The sequence below is a fragment of the Pteropus alecto genome, unplaced genomic scaffold, assembly GCF_000325575.1.
Source record: "Pteropus alecto unplaced genomic scaffold, ASM32557v1 scaffold131, whole genome shotgun sequence".
NCBI lineage: Eukaryota > Metazoa > Chordata > Mammalia > Chiroptera > Pteropodidae > Pteropus > Pteropus alecto.
In genome coordinates this window covers 13,658,605-13,680,710 of record NW_006434709.1, presented here as the reverse complement: position 1 = coordinate 13,680,710, position 22,106 = coordinate 13,658,605, and the positions used below count along the sequence as shown (strand labels likewise).

The 22,106-nt window shown below is 42.4% G+C and overlaps 1 protein-coding gene across 1 annotated transcript in view; it reads left to right on the top strand.

Annotated features, from left to right (window-relative positions):
- Positions 1 to 8,651: 8,651 nt before the first annotated feature.
- Positions 8,652 to 22,106, top strand: part of EML6 (echinoderm microtubule associated protein like 6) — a 267,350-nt gene continuing 253,895 nt past the window's right edge. Inside the window, exon 1 of the mRNA XM_025045093.1 lies at positions 8,652 to 14,140. The gene's annotated coding sequence lies outside the window, so the exon portion shown is untranslated. The remainder of the gene's footprint in view (positions 14,141 to 22,106) is intronic.

Below are 22,106 nucleotides of genomic sequence, written 5' to 3'. Positions count from 1 at the left end.
CAAATCCTGTTGGTTTGACCTTTTGTCTTCCACTTCACCTACAGTGTTACAGTTTTACTTAATTCATAGCCTTCCTTGGTTTCATATTTGTTTGCGTTTAATTCATGTTTATTTGAGTCTTTTAACTGATGGATGCTCAGTTGCCTTTAAAGCAACATACTTATTTTTTGTTTATGTGAGCTTTTTACTTTATTGAGATTTTACAGCGAAAGCCTTACATGAGTAATTGAAATTTAATGAGATTACAGCAAAATGAAGAAGAAAACTAGAATCTGACAGGTATGACATGTCCAGTTATACTAACAGAGTGCAGTACTGCACCATATGCAGCCCCCTTTACAGAGATTATTAACCTACAATAGTTTACTCGTAACTGGGAAGACTGGTGTATGAGGAATGAGACTTTAAGTACTAAGATTAAAACCGGAAGTCACCTGTGTGACATGCCATGAAGGATGCATTCATTTTTTGAAAACGACAAGGAACAAAAAGAAGCTGGATCTACTTAGGAAGCTATTTCCATTTTTAGATGCAGAATCTCAAGTATTTTGAGACCCTTGGATCGTTCATTACTTTTTACAAACCAGTTCCTCTCTCATTTTTTTCTGCCAAGTCCTGAATTGAGAATTCTAGGCTCGCTTGCAGCCAGCCTCAGGAGTAAAGTGCCCGCTGACTGCTGCTGCCACCTCTGCCTTGGTCACTGTTGGCACCACTGTAGTGCAGCACATGACAGCAGTTCTCAGCATGTTTCAGAAGCCTGCCTTCTGGACTTCCAGGCCTGTCCATTCAGTGGATGACTTCAGGGTATCAAACTGATTTTCAAACACAGAGTAAAAGCCATCTGCTTCACCCTGATTACTTGAACGATGCACGTGGTGGGCCACCCCTAGGAGCAGTCACACTCCTCCTGGCTTCAGAAGTAATTTCAGGGTGTCCCTAGATAGAAACTTCATTGTATGTCTCGTATGGATCTTCCGATTCATTTTTCATTTTCTTAACGAAAATGAAATTCTTTCGTGGAGTTCTCTAATAAGGAGTCCTTTAGGATGGCATCTGTCAGACCACCAGCAGGGATTGAAAATGTTTTAACAGGAATTCTGTTCCTTAGGAATGAAAGCTAATGAAAGAGGTGATTTCCTGGTACTGATAAAGACAAAAAAACCAATCCATATTACATCAAAGTCTCGTGAGACATTCACTTGCTCATTTGTCATATTTAGATATTAGTGGAATCAGAAACCTGTTTTGATATGTGTTCTCCATGAGTTAAGTCTAATTTGTCTTTTCATTTCATGATGCATGTCTTTTTTTTCTTTTGTCAGGATAACATCATATAGCATCTTGTTTGTTTTTCCTTATTTCTATGTACATATCTATCTACTTGTGATTGTAGATGGGTATATAGATAGATGCCAAGCTTCTTAAATTCTGGGGGTAGTGTGCACCATTATTGGGTCTCTGCCTTAAAACACATCAAATTCCATTTTAGAAAAAAACCACTGCTTCGTCTCTGGTTTTTAGGGAGCCCTGCCGTCTGTTTCTGGCTCCAAATTACATGTGTCGTCGATCTATATGTATATGTGATGTTTCCATAAATATATGTTTAAATTTTGTATTATCAAGATTAATACCCAATTTTGTGCTTCATTATTGGGTCTCTGCCTTAAAACACATCAAATTCCATTTTAGAAAAAAACCACTGCTTCGTCTCTGGTTTTTAGGGAGCCCTGCCGTCTGTTTCTGGCTCCAAATTACATGTGTCGTCGATCTATATGTATATGTGATGTTTCCATAAATATATGTTTAAATTTTGTATTATCAAGATTAATACCCAATTTTGTGCTTTTTGTATTCAGAAGACAAAAAAAAAAAAAAACCAAAAAACCCCACATGAGCACATAGGAAAGGAGTGATGTTTTTGGCATTTGTTCTCATGCCTATTTTTATCTAGATTTTTAAATTGTAGCTTGCCAGAATGAATTTATTTTTAATTACAATTGGATTGTATTAGAAGAAAAGCCTTTTTATTCTTTTTAAGCTATGGTGCAGAGACTCAAGTTAATGAACCTGAAAATAATGTTGCTTCATGCACTTAGAAAACCAATCAGGTGTTTCTTGTGCTACTACTTGTCACGTTGCATTCGTGTTCACCTCGCGATATAAATATCTCGGGTGTACTCAGCCACTAAAGCACTCTGGACTAATCGCTAAAGAGAAGCAACATGGGGTCGGGGAAGGGGGTGTATCCACGTGTACCCATTGTTTGGTCATAGCACTATGATTTGCTTTTGATGTTTGTCTCTAGTGGTGTGTTGTCTGTTGGCATGCTTAAGCACATGTCCATTAAAATTCATTTTGTTCCTTTTATTTTTCTTGTTTTCTTGGTTAGTGATTCATTTGCATAAACATTAATTATCTCTGCATACTGGTTTGGGGTTTTCTCTTTCCTTCTAACTCCAAAGAAAAAAATTTTTGCTGCAGCAATTCCCCCAGAAGAGGCTTGCCTGGCCTTCACCTACCTACCTTGAAGTCTGACAAAGTATGATAAATTTTAGCCTTTTAAAAATAAGCAGTCCTCTATCCAGGTCATTGCTGTCACTAGCAGTTTTCGAGTCACATCTGCAGCACTAATTTTTTTTAACCTGATTTCTATACACACTAACTCCATGTCTCCCTGGACTCATGCCTGGCACAGGCCTTCCAGACCAAACTCACACTTCCTCCCCACCAGAAGCTTCCTGAAATCTCACACCAGAACAGATTTGTCAACTTTAAAATCCACTCCCTTTCTTTTGACTCAGGGTTGTATTTTATTTTTTTTTGTTATTTCCCCTCTCCTTTAAAAGTGAAAGAGAAACATTTAACTAGCCTACTGCTCATAAGCACATGTCCACAGGCTGTCACTTATAAGGCCAGCGTAATCACCATGCGTTCCCCTGCGCCCCCGCCATGCCTTTCTTCTCTAAGAATCCATTTTCCACATTGCTCTACAGAGAAAGCATTCCAGTCAAAAACACCCTTAAGTTGCATACCCTCTGGTCTCATCCTAAACCCTGATGCTAACGGTGATAGTTTGTATATAGATGGAATATATAAACTTGGGACTCCTGCCCAGACACTTAGATAAGACCTAAACGAGAGATCCAGTTCCTGAGAGTTGACATATCTGAGTGTTCAAGTAGTGGTGGCCAGTCTACCGTTATCCTGTTGGGGTTGTCGCTGCTAATTTGGTGTCATTTTGGTTCTGGGCAGCAGTGGTGGGGGACATATCTAACGAGCGTTGCCATTGACACCTCCATGTTTGTCCGTGTGTGAGGGGAGCAGGTTGTCTATAACCCACTGCAGTGTCAGCCGCACCCAGCTTTAGTAACGCGTTGATCCCACGCCCTGGGCGTGCCAGCCGGGGGCTGCTACAGTTAATGGTACACAGTCGATGGTACACAGGCTGAAAGCGATAATGACTCGAGACCCTACTGCATTTCCCAAGCCGCAAAGCCATGAGGGTTACAATATAAATGAGCTTGGGAAGGAACAGCTCCCGAAGACGTCTCCAGCCTGAAGGGTCAGAGCCGCTGGAAGCCTGGCTGTCTCTGGGCTTCCTCGTCTCAGTGCAGCAAGGCTCCGTGATCAACCAACACGTGATGGGGAAGGCCCTGGTTCTGTCTTTGTTTGGGGGTAAATAGCTGTGTGGTGTTGAGTGACTGTGATTGGCTTTTCCAGCTCCTTTAACACAAACTACAACCCACTCACGATACAACTTCGGCAGATGTGGTTAAATTGATGTTTGTTGACTTGCCTCATTTCCTTCCAGCTCTTAAGTTCCAAAGTCTAACTGGGATGGTAGATGTGAAATGCATGATTGTCGTCCTAATTTCTGCATGTGTTTATGACGATGTGTTGAGGGGAGCGGGGAGGGGAGAGCCAGAGAGCATTTTCAGAAACCAAAGGTCTTTCCTTGTCTTTGGGGGAATGCTGTGTAGTTCTGATAGAGTTGTCTATCGATCTGTTTGTGAATGCCCTTTCGCTTAAACTTCTAGCCCTTCTGGTGGCGTCCTTGGTTGTAAGGTGGCTGCTGTATAACGTCCACTCTCTCATATTTAATATGTGTGATTGTTATCGTTGTCCTTTTGTTTTAAAGTAACCATAAGAGGAAATGATCTGAGTTATATTAGAGAAAATGGATTGATCAGAGGAGCAGAGTGCAGTAAAACTCATACTGGCATTTCGCTTTTCTCATTTTCCCATAAATGGGCGGGCATTAATCCCTTCCCACCTTCTAATGTCCTTGGTGTCCAGCTGGCTTTCTGGGATGTGCAATGGTTTTACTGTACTGCCTCGATCTGTGCCAGGCATTTATACACAGCCACGTGTGCGAGTCAGTTAGAGCGTATGTGGTCACCCCCTTGAATCATGGGGTTCGCTGACTAGCCTCTCTGCTGTCCCTAGATGGCAGAAACAGTGGACACGAGTGAAATGGTCAACGGCGCTGCAGAACAGAGGACAAGTTCAAAGGAGTCCAGTCCCATCCCTTCCCCCACCTCTGATCGCAAAGCCAAGACTGCCCTCCCTGCCCAGAGTGCCGCCACCTTGCCAGCCAGAACCCAGGAGACGCCCTCGGCCCAGATGGAAGGCTTCCTGAATCGGAAGCACGAGTGGGAGGCCCACAATAAGAAAGCCTCAAGCAGGTAACAGTGCAGAGGCGGAGGCAGTAAGACGGGGAGTCATCCCATTAAAGGTCAAGGCAGGCTGGTCTCAAGGTGGGAGGGGAGTGCGCGTTCACGTGGTCGATTTGTTCATAGTTTCCTAGGCATTACGTTCTTGGGACTGACACTGGAAATTGGGAGTGGATGCTTCTTATTCACTGAGAGAGGAAGTTACGTGTGGATGGAAAAAGCAAAATTAGAGGCCTGAGTAGTTCACCCAGAGAAGGAATGCTGCTGGGCTAAGGCTGGGTCTTCTCTAAAGCGAAGTGATTTCATGGTAGTTTTCCTCGTCGTGGGATTTTTTAAAGACATTTACTGTTTCTCCTGCCTCGCCTCCATGTCAGTCTTTATATTCATCATCTCCAGTAGCTCTACTTTCGTTATCTCTGTTGTACAGATGAGGAAACTGATGTCCTGAGAGGTTAAGAAAGCTCACTGTCCTTAGACACCTAGTAAATGGCATAGCTCGGGTGAAACTCGTGTCTGACTCCACAGCCTATGTGCTTAACCAGTAAACCAGACTGCCTGGGACCACCATGTACAGTTGTGCAGGTTGTACATTAGTCAAGGAAATCCCGTCTAAGCTGCCATCTGCACTGAGGACAGCGTAGATTTATTTAATGCACTTGGATGGCTGTAAAGTATCTCGTTCTAATAAACACTGTGTTACGACAGTTTGCCATGTCATGAGGAAAGCTCACCTTTTTCTAATGCATCCAGAGGTATTATAAATATTAATGGCCCTGGATCTGCTGCTCTGTCAGGTTGCCAGCCACAGAAAGAATGAAGCTGAAGTGGGGAACTGCTTAAGGATGGGCATGTTTCAAATGAGCCTGGCCTGTACCCCATTACCACAAGAGGGTATCACAGCAAAGAATCCAAACACCAAGAAATCCTTTCCTGTCAGAGCCAAGAGTACCTTTATTGAACAGAAGAGGGCACCGTGTCATTGTTGTTGTCGTCGAGCCCCCACCCCACCCCACCCCCCTTTCCTGGATGCAGAGAGAAAAGTCACCCTCAGAAACCTGCCACCATGGCAGTGTGTGCTCTATCCCAGGAGTCCACAGAGGCATTTCCTTCCGTTTGTTTAGTTCTAACAGATTTAAGCGTGGGCTTTTAGTAAGAAGCCACAACACTTGTGAAGATCATTTTCATATTAATCAAATTCCTAATTCTTCAAGGGAGTGTGGTGTAGAACCTTGACATACCTTTCTGTACTGCTCAGGTCCTGGCACAATGTTTATTGTGTCATAAATAACCAAGAAATGGGTTTCTACAAAGATGCAAAGACAGCCGCTTCCGGGATTCCCTACCACAGCGAGGTCCCTGTGAGTTTGAAAGAAGCCATCTGTGAAGTGGCACTTGATTACAAAAAGAAGAAACACGTGTTCAAGCTAAGGTGAGAGTCGCTGTGTTTCGTGGGTGCTGGAGAATGGGCGTGTTTATTCTCACTCTGGGGGTTGGTTTTGTTAGATACTGTGATCAGTTGGTTCTTCTCTGCCATTTAAAAAGTCACCAAGAAAATGACAGACCGGTTTGGTACACATCTCCTTTAAGATCTTTGGAGACTGGTCAGTCACCAGCTTCCCTGCGATTAATGGCATAGCCAAACACTGAAGAACAGATGGTTTCATTTTTATAAGCTGGAACTTAACTGTTCTCTAAGAGAAGATGAGCTATTCACATTTTACAGTTTAAGTTTAGGGACAAAAAATAGTTTCCCCGTTTTTTCAGCTTCTCTGGACTCGGGAGATGCTGTTCTGTGCTGTTAGTTTTCTGGTGATGGGTCAAGTGCGTTATCCTGGAGCTGGATGGAGACAAACAGGAAGTGAGGGTGTGGGGCCTGGGGCTCTGTGCTTCCCTCACTTGCCCAGCGGGTGCTCTAGCTGCCTCCGGAACCATCTATCTCCAAATGTCTCTACCCTGTTGAACACGTACACTTCCCCCAGAGTGGATCCAAGCTCAGAAGTTCTGCTTATACTTGGAAATGGTCAGAAAAACCATTTTTTCTTTTAAAAATGTAAGAAGGATCTGTGTTAGTGGTTAGGATGTGTCCTTAGTTTAATACTGCTTTGATCCGTTGCTTTGGGATCTGAGAAGCTTTGGTCCTCGGTTGCGAGTGTGCCTCACGTCAGTTGGACTAGGACAAGGACTGCAAATGAGAGTATCAAATGGTGTGATTTACTGAGCTCTATTGACGAGCACTGGAGGGCTCTCGTAGATGTCTGGAACACTGTTCTCTGTAAGACAGGGCACAGACAGCCTGGCTGCCTCCTCCTCTTGTACTCCCTTGATGCAGCTTTAGAGGGTTGGGGTATTGGCAGAGGGTACTTACCCTTCTCCCCAGGGGCAGTGCCCCCTTCCTCTTGACAGCAGTGGAGTGAATGAGTGAGTCTTCCAAGCTGGTGGCTTCTCGGTGTCACAATGATGGCCTTGCAAGGACAGTTTAATTCTAAGACGTACATTAGAAGAGACATCTACGAGACCATTTCTGTATGTCTCTTCAGATACTTTGTTTTTCATAAATTTGGAGGATGCAAGCTCAGAAGCAGAATTTCAGAAGGGCTCATAAATTTTAAAGAGTTTTCTCTTGAATTCAATACAGAGCAGTGGTCAGGCATCCATGTGGTCTTTGCACAACAAAACCAGATGTTGCTTCATTTGGGACTTTTCATCCTTGCAGTGGATTGAAATATCAGGGTGCCTGTGTGTGTTTTGATGTCCAAGGGGCCACTGCTGGGCCTATGCAGGCCCCAGGCATGGTCGGTGATGTGTGCAGAGCTCTGATGGGCATTTCCGGCGTTATCTCCCTGGCCTGCTTATATTTCACATAGGATATGGGAGTTGTGGGAATGTTTTTTTCCTTAAGTTATTTTGTGACATATTTACTTTCTTCACATTACAGACTAAATGATGGAAATGAGTACCTCTTCCAAGCCAAAGACGACGTAAGTTTCTCAGATTCTTTCCTCTCAAATACTTAAGAGTTTGCAAGTGTTTGTGGCACGATAAGCTTTACTCGTAATGTCCTTCGTATAACTGATGATCAATGATGGCTTTAGGCATCTGGTCTCCAGTCACTGACACTAGAAGGTGTTCGGTTCCCTTTTTGTGTGTAGAAGGCAGCGTCTGTCATCTTGCTGTCTCTTTGCCATGGCAGGAGAGCTAGCCCAGGGTCCCTTGAAGTCCATGGAGGAGAACTTGCCCACCCCCTCCCAGTGGATGAGGCACAGTGAGGTGGTCCCAAGACTGGACGTGGGTCTCGATGGCCCATCAGGAGCCTCCCCACTGCACCTCACTGTCTTGAACCACCCATTTCATGGTTGCGCTCCACCTTGAGGGGAGAGAGGGTCAACTGATAAGAAAACAGCACATGTAATGCTTTAAATTTGAAAAAGCTTCTGTTTAATTTACATGGTGTTATATGTCAAATGTATTTCAACTTTAAAAAAAAAAAAAAGAAAGAAAAGGAAAAAAAAGCAACTTCTGGGGTGGGACCTGACAGCCCATAGGTGGAGACCCGTCTTCAGGTTTGTAGGGCCAGATCCTAAAGCGATGACCTACAGGTACTGTAAACTGAATTCTTGTGAGAGTTGAAACATATTCACTCTACTGATGAAGCAGAGGTTCATTTAGGAACTGCTCACCCCTGAGTTAGCCCTGTTCCCCAGCCTTCGACTGACAGGCTCAGATGGTTGTGCATTTGGAGCAAGAGCATTTTGTGCCCATCCCTCTTCCTTGTCCAGGAGGAAATGAACACTTGGATCCAGGCCATCTCCTCCGCCATCTCCTCTGACAAACACGAGGTGTCCGCCAGCACCCAGAGCACGCCAGCATCCAGTCGGGCACAGACCTTGCCCACCAGCGTTGTCACCATCACCAGCGAGTCCAGTCCCGGCAAGCGGGAGAAGGACAAAGAGAAAGACAAAGAGAAGCGGTTCCGCCTTTTTTAAAAAGAAGTGAACTCCTTTCCTTTACCTCCTGCCCTTCTCTTACCTTTTCAGTGAAATTCCAGCATGCAAGCTCAGAACCAACACATTACTCTCTGTGCCTAATGTTCCTCAATGTGGTTGATTCTTTTTTTTTTTTTTTTAATTTATAGATCATTTCTTGGGGAGGGGAGGGAAAATACACCTAAACACTTTATCTCCAAGTTACAAAAGTTTGAGGTGCAGAGGGAAGACCAGATTTTTTTTAAATGAAATTATATAGATTAGATCTCAATATTTAAACTGTTCCTCAATTTTGTGAGGCTGTGTTGGAAATAACTCGCCTCTAGTGCTGTTGGTTTGCAAGGCAGCGGTGCTTGAACAATATTTCCTGTGCTCACCAGAGACAAAATGTACCAATTTCCTGACACCATTCTCTTCCATTTACTTCCAGTGGTTACCTTGAGTCTTGACTATTAGAAGCGCCCGGGATGGGGCTAAGTTTAATTCAACAGATCGTGTATTATGATCTCGCTGCAGCATAGTGCAGCTCCATGTTAACTCCACAGACCAAACCATTTGTACCTGGCAGCACTTACTAACACAACATGCGGCTTTTCTGCATCAACTGCGACGACGGTCAAGAATGTCGGTATACAAGAAGGAATAGAAAACTGATACTGTTTTAAATAATCTGTAATTTCAATTTTTTTTTTTTTTTTGCTGAAATACATTATATTGTATGTTTGAGATAATTCTAGTACAAAGTATAATAAAACTAGATGTATAATAAACCCTTTAAATCATTGGTTAAGTGTACAAGTGGAACTGAAGCATTTACTGGACAAAGTAATGTTACTCTAATGGTTACTTGCTCGTGCGTTGCCACACTGTGTTATAATTTGCTTCATTACCTTGCTATTTGATACATAGTGTGCATTTCTCTCTCACTGTAACGAATTGTAATGACAAATTTTCATCTTACTGCACAATCAAAATGGCATTGATAGGAATGAACTCCAGAGGCTGGGCCTGAGCAGGAAGGTGGTCCCTCAGGCCCGGTGCTCAGTTGTATGACCTGTACCTCTCAACTTTTGCCCTATCTGTTAAATATATGCTATGTCATTAAATGCTTTTAAATCTAGCACAGTGGGTAGTTGTTGTTTTTCCTTTCCTACGTGCATTCCATGTAAGGAAATTGCCAAACAAGAAATAGCAAACAGGAAACATTAGATAGTCTATCTGGGTTTCTGTCTTGTGTTTTTTTGCACAAATGGTGTACCAGCTTTGAAAACTACAGTGAACAGAATAACATACATAGAATGTCTTACAGCTACACATCCAGGTTTTAGCCTTTATTCATGAAGAAGTTATCAGAGAGCTTGCCAAACCTGAGCTCTGAGGCAGGTTGGCAATTTTTTTTTTTTTGTAAAGGTCCAGAGATAGTAAATATTTTAGGTTTTGTGGGCCATACGTGTTGAGACTCTGCTGTTGTGTAACACAGAGGCAGCCGCTGACAGTGTGTGACTGACTGGGTGTGGCTGTGTTCCAGTAAAACTTAGTGGACACAAATTTGAATTTCATATAATGTCTACATGCCACACAATATTGTATGCTTGATTTAAAAAAAAAAAAAGTCACAATGTAAAATCTATTTTATACAGATCATACAGAAACAGACAAATAGGCCAGATTTGACCCATGGGCCAGTTTGCTGATGCCCACATAGGGTCATGGGTTAGATTTGTGTGTTACACTTGTCCTATTTTATCTGTCTTATTGATTCCATATCATTTGCATATTTCCTTATATAAGGAAGCTGGATACTAATATTATGGATTTTCAGTAAATTATTACACAGAGGCTGTGCCTAGCATGACATCAGTTCTGGGCTCCAAAGCTGAATGGCATTGGAGCTTTCTGTGACCGCTCAGTGAACTTAAACCCCACCATCTCTTCCTCCCCTGCTTCTCACATGTGCCCAGTGCCATTTATCTCACCATGACACTCCCTTGCTTTGCTCAGGATTAGAATTAAGTTGTTCAATTCTCAACAGATGGACCTATGACCAAAATGTTAAGAAAGAGCATCTTGGAAAGAATCGTAATTGATTACAGCCTTGACTAAGCCAGGCAGATGGCAAGTAGGCCACACTCAGGTAACCAGCAACTCAATCCCATAAAAAGTACAAATGCATGGAACATTTTGCACATAATTCCAGGGGTTCAGTGGTCCCTGACTTTGTAGCTGGGGTTTGGCGGTGCTTGCTCTCCTTGCTATAACTTGCTGAGGATCCACTGAGGCCTGAGAGTTGAAGATGACGGACAGTGGGGAGGAGAAACAGGGACAGCATTTCTGTGGCCTGTCAGGGCTGATGTCAGCAGGTATGATTAGAACACCCAGTCAAGACATCTTCACTGTCAGAAGTTACAAGCTATATAGCTGTGAACTTGGATCCTGTCAGGAAATAATGGATTTTTTAAAAATCCTACAGTATTTGAAGATTATACTCATTTTTATTGTTTTAATGTACTGTTTAATTTTTAGCGATACAGGTTGGGTGATAATACTGGCCTCTATACATTTGAAAAGTGAGACTCCTGTAAAATAAGACAGGGTATGAAATGGGCATGCTTGATTAATTAAAGGCCACCTTAGTCATATTTGAACAAGTTGGAATGCATCTTCAGTTGATGGCACCTTAGTGTCATGTCTTCTTGTGGGTAGAGTGTGATGCTTCTTACAACCCATGGCATATTCAATTGGGTGATGGGCACATTTTTATCTTCTCACCAAGTTTTTGGCACTTTTAAGATTAGTTATGTATGAGGGTCCTGTGATATTTACTTCTGGATCCATTGTTTTCATGTTAGTAGAAATACTTAAATACTTAGGAAAAAGAAGATAAATGAGTGTTTGCCATTATTTTGAACTGACCTTTCTAAGCATGACCCATAACCCAGAAAGCCATAAAAGAAAAAGATAAAACTCTATCAAAGCTCAAGACTTCTCTCATCATTGAAAGTCATGGTGAAATCTTTCAGTTTCATTTCCATCAATGAAATTATCCTTTTTGACTCTTAAAAATGTTCCATCATTTGGTCGGAGCCCTTTTAAATTGGCTTCTGAGTCCTTGATAATCCTGGTAATCCTGATACCTTCCTCCCTATCTGGCATGACAAGAAGTCCCAGGCTCATCTAGTGCATTTCTTGCCCCTAGACCTGCCATCAGATTTCTCTAGAAACCCTGGCTTCCCTTAGTGAAAAGTGATATTCCAAAACAATAATTGGTGTGCTAGCAATCCTCATTACTACCTACTGGGCTGGTCTTTGTTTTCTAGGCATATCAGTAGGTAGAGCTAAGAAAAAATGGCTCTAGTTCATAACAGGATTGCAGGGGGTTTTTGTTTTGTTTTTTACATTTTCTGTATTATAATCTTCACTCAGAATCATGGCTCTCAATACAGGGTGCATGTATTAGAAGATCCTACAATAATTACTCATGTGCTTTATCCCATGTTACACACACGAACTCAATAGTAATATTAATAACTGCATCAGAACAGGTTTGGGGTTTTTTTTTGTCTATGTGTGTGTGTGTGTGTGAATTATTGCTTCACATACAGTTATAAGAAATTAATTCAGCACCCTTTACCCAGTTTCCCCCAATGGTGACATTGATATGGTCAAGACAGAGAACATTTCCATCACCACGAGTCATGAGGATCCCTCCTGTTGCCCTTTTACGGCCAAACCTTGTCAACCCCGCCGCCTCTAGCTTCCGGCACCACCAGTCTGTTCTCTATTGCTATAGATTTGTCATTTAAAGAATGTTGAATAAATGGAATCACCCACAATGTGACCTTTTAGCACTGACTTTTTCACTTGGCATAATTCTCTGGAGATTAGCAGGTTTGGGGGTGTATCAGTTGTTCCTTTTCTGAGTAGTAGTCCATGGCGTGGATGTACCATAGTTTGTTTTACCACTCACTGAAGGACATCTGGGTAGTTTCCAGTTTTTGACTACTTCAAGTAGAGTGCTGCAAACATTTATGTGCAGGTGTTTGCGTGAACATAAATCTTCATTTCTCTGGAATAAAAAGTGCCCAAGAGCGCTGAGAACTTTTAAAAACATATTTGCATGTGTTCTCCATTCTCCTGTTCACCTCCACTTTTATGTCATTTTAGTACAGTGTCTGAGCAAAGAGTTTCTACTTTGCTCTCACCCTCTTAACCTTGGTTTAGTCTCAGTTTATATTTACTGCTCACCACCAGTCCTCATGCGTGTGTTTCCTAGTCATTTTGGTTGAAGCTCATTACCTTGGCGGTAGTGATGTGTGTGTTTTAACATTAGTTTCTTCTTGGAATCCCTAAACTGCACCCTCACCCCCTGATTTTTGGCCAGTTCTCTGAGTCAAGCACTTAAAAGTGAAGTGCTCTTTTGTTGCTGTCAAGACTGAATAAAAATTTCCCAAGGGGAAAATAAATGTGACCTTCAAAGTTTTTCAAGATTTAGACTCAACTTTAAGAATGCAGGCTCCCCTTAGAAAAATGAGTTTTTCAATTTATTAAAATAAAAAAGGCTGTGAGAAAGAATGTTACATCCTGTTTAGGGCTTTGTGGTTTGTGTGGGAAAAGAAAAATGAGCCTTCTGAAAAGGGATTCAGGAAGTGGAATTGGAGGGACTTCCTCTCCCTTTAAATTAGGGATCAAGATGTATGAGAAACTGATGCTTCTCTTCTATGCTGTTCGAAGTATTTTCATGTGAAACACTACCAACCCCAAAGACAGTGCAGTGGGCTGATTTGGGAGAGTTGGTGACAGTGGGTAGAATTATCTGGGAGAAGAGCCTCATTTTGGCTCTTCGTGGGGAGCTTGGAAAACATACAACCTCAGGAATGACCAGGTTTCTTCAGGCACCTGTCTGGGGCGATTGCCTGAGCGGCCTTGGCTGTCTTCATTCTCTTCACCCTACGTGTCAGCTTCCAGGGGATTGTTTTTTTAAGGTCAGGTCAGTGTCACAGCAGGAGAACACCTGGACTCAGAGAAGCCGGAAGGGCCACCCTTGGCACTCCTGCCCGCCCGGCTCCCACTAGGCCTGTGGCTGCTGCCTGGGGAGCCTCTTCTCTCTATTCACTTCCCAGCATGCACCACGTCCTGAAGGGGGCACGTCAGGGCCTCTGGAGCCGTGTGGGCTTGCACAAGTCTCCACTTGACTTTACTCGTCCCTTCAGATACTTATCACACTTTGGGGACCCATTGTGTCTGGGAGTGGGAATGGAGGGGGCGGTCCAGCAGTGGAGTTCCCTGAAACTGATTCTTTAGAGGGAAAGGGAATTTTCTCTTACATAAGCCCAAGGGGACTTTCTCCACAGGGTGGGGCATCCTGCATTCCAGAGTCTGGGCGGGAACCTGGGAGCTTTCTCAGCTGAGGCGATCCTTGGCTCACAGCATTTTCCTTGGAGAATTCGTTCAGTCGTCAGTCACCATTTTAGTTTCCTTGTCACAGTGAGTAGTTTCCAATGCTGCCGTTCTTCAGGTTTTGGTTTTGTGAGAGAAACAGCCTCAAGGTTTTAAGCACCCCATCTAGGGCCTCCATCTAAGGGAACGGTCCCACAGTCCTAGTTAAAATAGTCAGGAAGAGTTTGTCTGAACCGGTGTGTGCTGATGTACAGGCCGGCTCTTTGCTGCTGCCATCTGTTACATGTCTGTCACATCTCTCTACTTGTCTTTACTGGGTGCATGCGATTTGATTACTTCATCCAGTTTGCTTGGCCTCTGCTCTTCTGGAGAGTGTGGGATCTGAGCCCAGACTGGTTGGAATCATGGCTCCTTCACCATCCAGCCAAATAAGTATTCCCTCATCACCTTTGCAAAGCACCTAGTAGGTGCCAGCCACTCTGGTTGCAGCCCTGTGGAGCTGAGAGTACGCTGTACTCCTGATGTCTGCTTCATCTGAGCCTGGGTCTAATTATCTTTAAAAGGGGATTGAAGAAAGGAGGTGATGAACGTTGCACTCCATAAATCAATTCCTTCTCTCTCACTGCCAGGAGTAGGCTCTCTGTGTTTTTTCTTTCCAAAAATAATTGTATTAAGAGTGCTTCATAGGTCAATAGCAGAAAATTCACATCTAATGGTATAAATAACAGAATTTGTTAGCTCACACAACTACAACATCTTGGGGTCAGGCAAGTTTAAGAATTGATTGGCTTCAGTCAGGATTGCAAGTGCTACATCTATCTGTACCCTGTCAACCTACCTTCCTCCATGGGTGAGTTTTGGCGTCACCGCCCTCCTCCACAGGTGAGTTTTGGCTTCACGATGGCTTCCCTCCTGGTAATGGCAGCTGCCAGCACCTCTGGCGTCATGTGCTTCCTCGTCTAGGAGGAGGGAGACGGCTCTTCTTTCCGCAAACAGAACAAAGCCCTGAGTTTCACTCTGAATAGATTAATTTAGGTTTCGCATCCTTCCTTGAGCCACATCTACTACAAGAGAAATCACCTCTGGTAACCTGCGCCCTGGCCTCTCCAAACCACAGGCCATTACAGAGTAGACGTGGGTGGGATGGGCCCCCAGTGTCTATCACAACATAAAACTTAGAAAACCACATCAGAGAATAACAGCCTCGAGGGCTGGCTTGTGTTTTTTTTTTAGGCGGGGGGGAGGGTGGCGGAGAGTGAGTGTGGGGGGCTAAAGCCCCCACCTCCTGCATGGTCCTCAAATGCTGCATACCTGGCATGGAAGCGCTGGCTCCAAGAGGGGTGGAATTTGAGAAATAGTTAAGGGCAGGACCTTTTCTGAAACAGCCACTTTTCTTTGAAAAGGAAGAAATGGTGTTTCCAGAAGGATCACCTCCTGGAGTCAGGTTTGAAGCTCTTTGCATTTTAAAGCACATTTGCTGATGTCTTCAAGGTTGCCCCTGACTGCACCTATTGATAATTGCCCCTGAGTTTTCCCTCCAAGGTGCTTGTGCGGGAAGCTCCTGGCTTCAGAGAACAGCCAGGTCTTCTAGGGATCTGGTCCCACTTGCTGCTCTCCACAGAACTCCCTTCTCCAGCAATCTTTGGGGTGGGGGTGAGGGGGTTACTTCAGTACAGCTCAGCAGCGAAAGGAGTTGATGTGGGGATGGTATACATTTATGAATTAACCAAATCCTTGTCTAAGGAATTTAATTTTTTTCCTTTTGAAATAAAGTCCTCAGAAAGGTGCTATTATCTGTTTCTTTGGGGGAGTCCTGAGTTAATAGCTGGAACATTATTTGGCCAAGAGACAGTGTGTGTGGATGCTCACTGACCCAGACGCCCCGCCCCATGAGCGAGCAACTCTCTCTTCACTCAGCAACGTGTCTTACAAAGTCTCCATCACTGACAGGAGTAAAACTACCCAGAGTATTAATGACTTACAAGGCCAAAGGCATCCATGTGACTGGGCTGGGGTGCTGAGGCTGGGGCCAGGGGAAGCTAGCTGTCCAGGGGCTTGGGTAAAGCCCTTGGCTTGGTGGAAGAGGTCTTTGGAAAAGGAGGAGAGCAGGCAGAATGTCTGGCATTCCTCAGTTAGGAGGGGAAATAATTTAAATTCCGCAGAACAGTTTGCACAGATGAACCTGTCCTTATGTTATCTTCTTAGTTGTGATACACGGCATTTACGTCATTTATCACAGCTGCCTTGCGGGGAAGCAGTCCGGCTGTGGGGACATAACCAGATGACTCCCCTTGTGACTCAGATCCTTGGGAGCTGAGACCAGGAGAGGGCCTGCGTTCCACTCCATGGCTGTCCTCATAGGGGCTCAACCAAGAGCAGGGCCACTTCTGCACTGGCTGTGACTAATAGTCCACATTTGTTGAGCTCTTACTGTATGCTGCCCTGAGCACTTTCAATGACCGTGCGAGGTAGACACTTGTCACCGTGATTATGTTATAGCGGAGACCAGAATTGTCACTGCAGAGAACAGAAGATAGTGAGCCCACCTGGAACTGGCAGAACTGAGACCACAGCATCTTAGAGCTTTGAAGCTTTGACAAGGTCTGGCTGACAGTGTGACTGACCTGTCCCCCTGTATCATCCCCATTCAGCTCTGTTGTTTTCTCCAGTTTATAAGAAGGGTGTTTGCCCAGGATCTCACTGGCTTCCTGCCCCCGTGTAAGTGGGGGTGTGAGTGTGAACATACCCTTTAGGAAAAGGGAGAGGACCTTTGCCGAGAAATGAAGAGCACAAGCTGGATTTGAACATGCTAGAACGACTAGTTGGAAAGAACCAGCCAGTGATTCAGGTTTGGGACTCTGCACAACTGGCTTTACCTGTTTCCACCCATAGTTCTTCTCCAGATGGAATGACTTTATCTTGCTAATAACAGAAGCTAACATTGTGTGTGACATCGTCCCAGGCAGTGTGCTAAGCATCTATCTGAGTTATGTTATCTCACTGAAACCTCACAGTAACTCTGTGAGGTAACTGTTGGTTGTCTTGGCTGTACAGAGGAGGAAACTAAGGCTGAGAGAGTTAAGTACTTGTATAAACAGCAGCTGGGAATTTGAACTCTAAAAGGCATTTTCAGAGGCCACATTCTCAAACTAAAACAGTCCACTTGATGTTCCTCACCTAGATTCTTTTCCTGCACTTCTCTGTGGCCTCAGAAACAATTATCATGGAACAAGTGCCAGCCAGCAGGGGGTCTCATGTGCATAAACCATCCCCCCAAGGTGGGCTGTTAGGGAAAGCACTACCACGACAGCCACACAAAGCCTGGGTTCTCAAAGTCACGACTCCCCACGCCTACACAACCGTAGGTGTACAAGCCACGAGTTTTACTCTCAAAGGCACATGCAATGTAATCGGAGGATGACAGGCCTGATTCAGCCTTACAAATCTATAGCTGCCCAGATCCAGATTCTTTCTATGTGCCGAAGTCCTTTTGGGATTAAATTTAAAATCAGATAGAAAGCACACAGGACACAATTAATATTTGGAAGGAAGAGAAGAGGGAAGGAAAGAAGAAGAAGGGAAGGAAAGGTGGAAGGATCCTCCAACTAGCTGATTACTGTAGACTCAGAAAGGTGGAAAAATAAATCGTGGCTCAGCATAAAATCCACACCCGTGTTTGGCGTGTTTGGGTCACCTGATAAATCTAGTACTGATCTGACACTGTACATAGTTATTACAATATTATTGACTATACCCTACGCTGCACTTTACATCCCCATGACTATTTTGTAGCTACCAATTTGTACTTCTTCACCCCCTCCCCTTTTTTACCCATCCCTCCAACCCCCTTCCCAACTGACAGGTTTCTTAAATCTCTTTTATAGCCGAAGGACGTGAAGTCAAGCTATAGGAACCAATGGAATCCAGCTGAGATGGGTCAGATTTTCATTCAGTCTTCCTGAACTGGTCACAAGGCCCCTTTGTTCTGACTTCCATTCTTTCTTTGCTCTGATTTCTGACTCCCCGTGGTCTGTCATCTTACTCCTTAGCTGTCCTTCCCACATGGGTAAAATCCTGCCTAGTTAAACATCATACGTACTTATCCTGTATAGTATTTTCACTTGTTTACATCACAAACATTTTGCCCTGTTGTTACAGACTTTGTGGTTCTTATTTCAAGAGTTGTATATCATTCTCTGTGGGTCAATGCACCATCAGTTATTAAAACGTTCCCCAAATGCTAGGTATTTAGCAGTAAGATCGCTGCCCACCAAGCAGACTTGTGTTCCTGAAAGACAGCTCTGACTTGGTTCTTTCCAAGAGCAGTTCTCTGGGGGCATAAAATCCCTGCAGGGAGGGCCACCTCACAGACCCTCTTCCCCTTTAATCACCTCCCTCTGTGCAGGGTTCACACCTGGAAGCTGTCCTTTCTCACCTTTGTGGAAATGTTCTTTCAGGAGATGTGTTGCCCTTGAACTCAGACACTCTGACAGCTTCATAACTTTACATTTCAGGAAACTGGCAGTGGGTCTTTATCTCTTCTCTCCAAATCTTCCTGGGTCCTGATACAAATTTTATTATCCCCGGCTCAACCAATGTTAAGACCATTTCAATAATTTCTCTTACAAACACAAATAATTACGTTTCATTTTCTTGGGAATTGCTAAGATGTTTACAGATTTTGCTTCATGTTCCTATTACTGCTTTCCGAACATTCTATACCCTTCCGAGCTATAAACAAGAGTAACAGCTTATCACAACAATGATTTTTTTTATTATTATTCCAAGCCTGCTTTAAGTTTGACTGCTAGCTAGTATAAATTTTCCCTCCTGTGTTTGACATTTCTTATTCTTTTTGAGAAAATTATCTGTTCATACCTGGTTCACTGAGGCTTCTGAGTCACAAGCCACAAAAACCAACCCTAGCTAATTTAGCAGAAAAGGAACATATTAAGGCTCTGAGACTCTCCAGGAGGGCCAGCGCACTAAGCTTAGGTTTTTTACAGCCAGGATCGGTGCCCAAAGTCTTGCTGAGGGATGGGCACCTTGAATTCACCACTGGGCACAGATCTCGTGAGCTCCTACTGTCTCAACAACCTCACTTTGGACAAGCAGATCCTGCACATGCTCTCCTTCAAGTCACCAGCTTGTATGAAAGTCGTGCAGGTGCAAACAATTGACAGACACAGGCCACGGACCTGTATACTCACTGCACGGGAGACTACACAGGAGACTGGGAAAAGTCATCCTGATTTTCTATAGAGAGAGCATCTGTCTCAAGAGGTGATGGATTTTGCTAACAAATGGGTTTAAAAAGCTGTGTGACTGTATTAGTTTCCCTTTGCTGCCTTAACTAGTGATCATAAACCTATGGCTGAAAGCAACACAATTTTATTCTCTTACAGTTCTGTAAGTTAGAAGACAGACACGAGTCTCAGTGGGCTAAAATCAAGGCATCAGCTGGGTGCCTTTCTTTCTGGAGGCTCCAGGGAAGAATCCTTTACCTTTTCCAGCTTCTAGAGGTGGCTGCATTCCTTGGCTTATGGCTCTCCTCTTCCATCTTTAAAACCAGCAATGGTGGACACAAGTCTTCACGGCACGTCACTCAATGTCTGCATCTCTCCCATTTTTAAGGACTTGTGTGATTACATTGCACCTACCTGCACATTCTGGGATAATCCTATTTTAAGGTCAGTTGATTATAAGTTTTAATTCCTCTTTGCAATGTAATGTAACATATTCCTAGATTTAAAGATTGGGACCTGGATATCTTGGGAAGGGGGCATTATTCTCCCTATCACAGTTATCAAAAAAAAATACATATACATATATATATATATGTATATGTATATATCCACCATAACTTCTTTTGCCCACTTATTGAAGTCTTTATGACTTGGTTATAAATTGAAATGCTTTCTCTAGCTTTTTGCCCTTTATCAGTTATACAGAATCAAAAATAGTCCGCAGTTTAGTTTTAGTATGAATTTTCAAATGTTTAAATATTGAGATCCATTCATTTTTTTCCTTTGTGACTTTATTATTTCAACACTGAGGGCATTCATATTTCACAAATCTAAAAACCTGATTATTTTGTGCTTTTTATACAACATTTACACATCAATAAATTCTTCTGAAATTTATTTTGATGTTCTTTATAAGAACTGCCTCTAACTTGTTTTCTCCGATTTCTAGCCAGTTATCTCAGTACTTTTTAGTAAACAATCTTCACTTGCTCTCTTTCAATATTAGAATTTTAATATCTGATTTTTATCACGCATCTAATATTTATGAAATGCTAGGTACAGTTAACATTTTTTTTTAGGAAAAACACAAGGTATGAACCCAAGCATGTCTGTTTTGTTCACATTGACTCTCCTGTACCTAGTACAGTGCCTAGGCACTCAGTAAGCATTTGTTGAATAAACGAATGAGTGTCCATAGTAAATTTATATTTCAGTCAGTCCTTGTTGATTTCACTATTCCACTAAATAATCTTCTCTTCTGTATTTGAGAGCCTATTTCCAGTTTCTTAATTTTGTTTCTACCAGCACCACACAGTTTACTATTGTCATTTTATAATCCCAAGGACCTAATGCTGTTGGTTTTTATGGTTTTATTTTGTTGACATAGTATTTGATGAGATACGAATATCCGTGTTCAGACCGAATCCCTGGTGGGAAGTAGGATATGGGCAATAGTAGTTGGGCATGTGCTTGCTGGGGTTTGGACAGAGCTTTCAATTCTGAAGACTGTGGTTACTACTGCAAAAGAAAATAATCTAGTGTAAAAAAAAAATATATCCGTGAGTGATGCAGCTCTTGATCACTTCCTATTGGCCATTCATTAGTATAGAATTTTTCTCTCAAATATGACCTTTGCATAAGACAGTGTAACTTAATAAGCAGTGGGAGAATATACTCACTGATTTTTTTTTCTCCCTAGAAGGGTTTCTATTTGAACTGAAATTATGTCTAGTACACTTTTTTATTTCTGTAGCTCCCAGTATAGTTAGAATGTTTTTAGCTATCCATCAAAAGGCTTCATTTGAAAAATTCTAACTCAATAACAATTTAAATTCTTTTAAATTGTTTTAACTACCAAGCCGTGGGTCAACAAGCATTCATGTGTTCTGTGTAATGCTGGCACTTGTTCTTCATGGAAGTGTAGTAGGGGAGTCAGAACAATTGAAAACATGTGTCTGCTAGGTCAGCACATATGGGGAACCTCAAAGGCAGATTAGTCCTTAATTTCGTGTTTAATTGATGTCATCTAACCCACAGTCTGCAGGATGATGGAAACAGGAGTAGAACCTGTGAATAGTTAAACTTACTTGCAATTTCTGTTCATAAGCATACATTACATTTTTTGGTCCTTGGCATAAATCATATAGATTTCTTATTAAATGTAATAAAAATAAATTTTCAATTTTTACATTTATCTTAATTTACTTTTTGGATGAAAATATATTCAAATTTTGTATACTTTCAATACAATTGTATTTTATTTTCAATCTCTTAGAACATTACTATCAACAAATTTTTATGAAAATATTGATTCTAACATCAAAATTAGGAATTTTACTAAAATAGATAAGAAAATGTATTTTATGAAACAAACACATATCTTATGAATTATATATGTTTTAACTTTGTTATTCATCTAAAGATAGCCAATCTGTTAAAAGCCTATCTAGATATGCAGAATAATACTTGAATTTAGTCATCATGGATATTTTTGCATGCTCTTCATATGATAAAAAATCAAGGCTTTCTGCGTATTTAAAAATGTTTGCCCTTTAGAGGTACATTTATCAAGCAAGGTACAATAAAGCATATTTTATCTATCAGTTTCTTATATTGATTTATAACTTTAAAAATCATTTACACAATATGTGGGCCTCTATTTGTACTCTTACCTCAAGCCCTGCAAGTATTAGGGGCAGAACACTTTATCGAGATAATCACATGTTTTTTTTTTCTTTATTTGTTGGAAAATGAATTACATCAATAATAATAATATTTAGCCAAACTTGCATTCCTAAGATAAACTC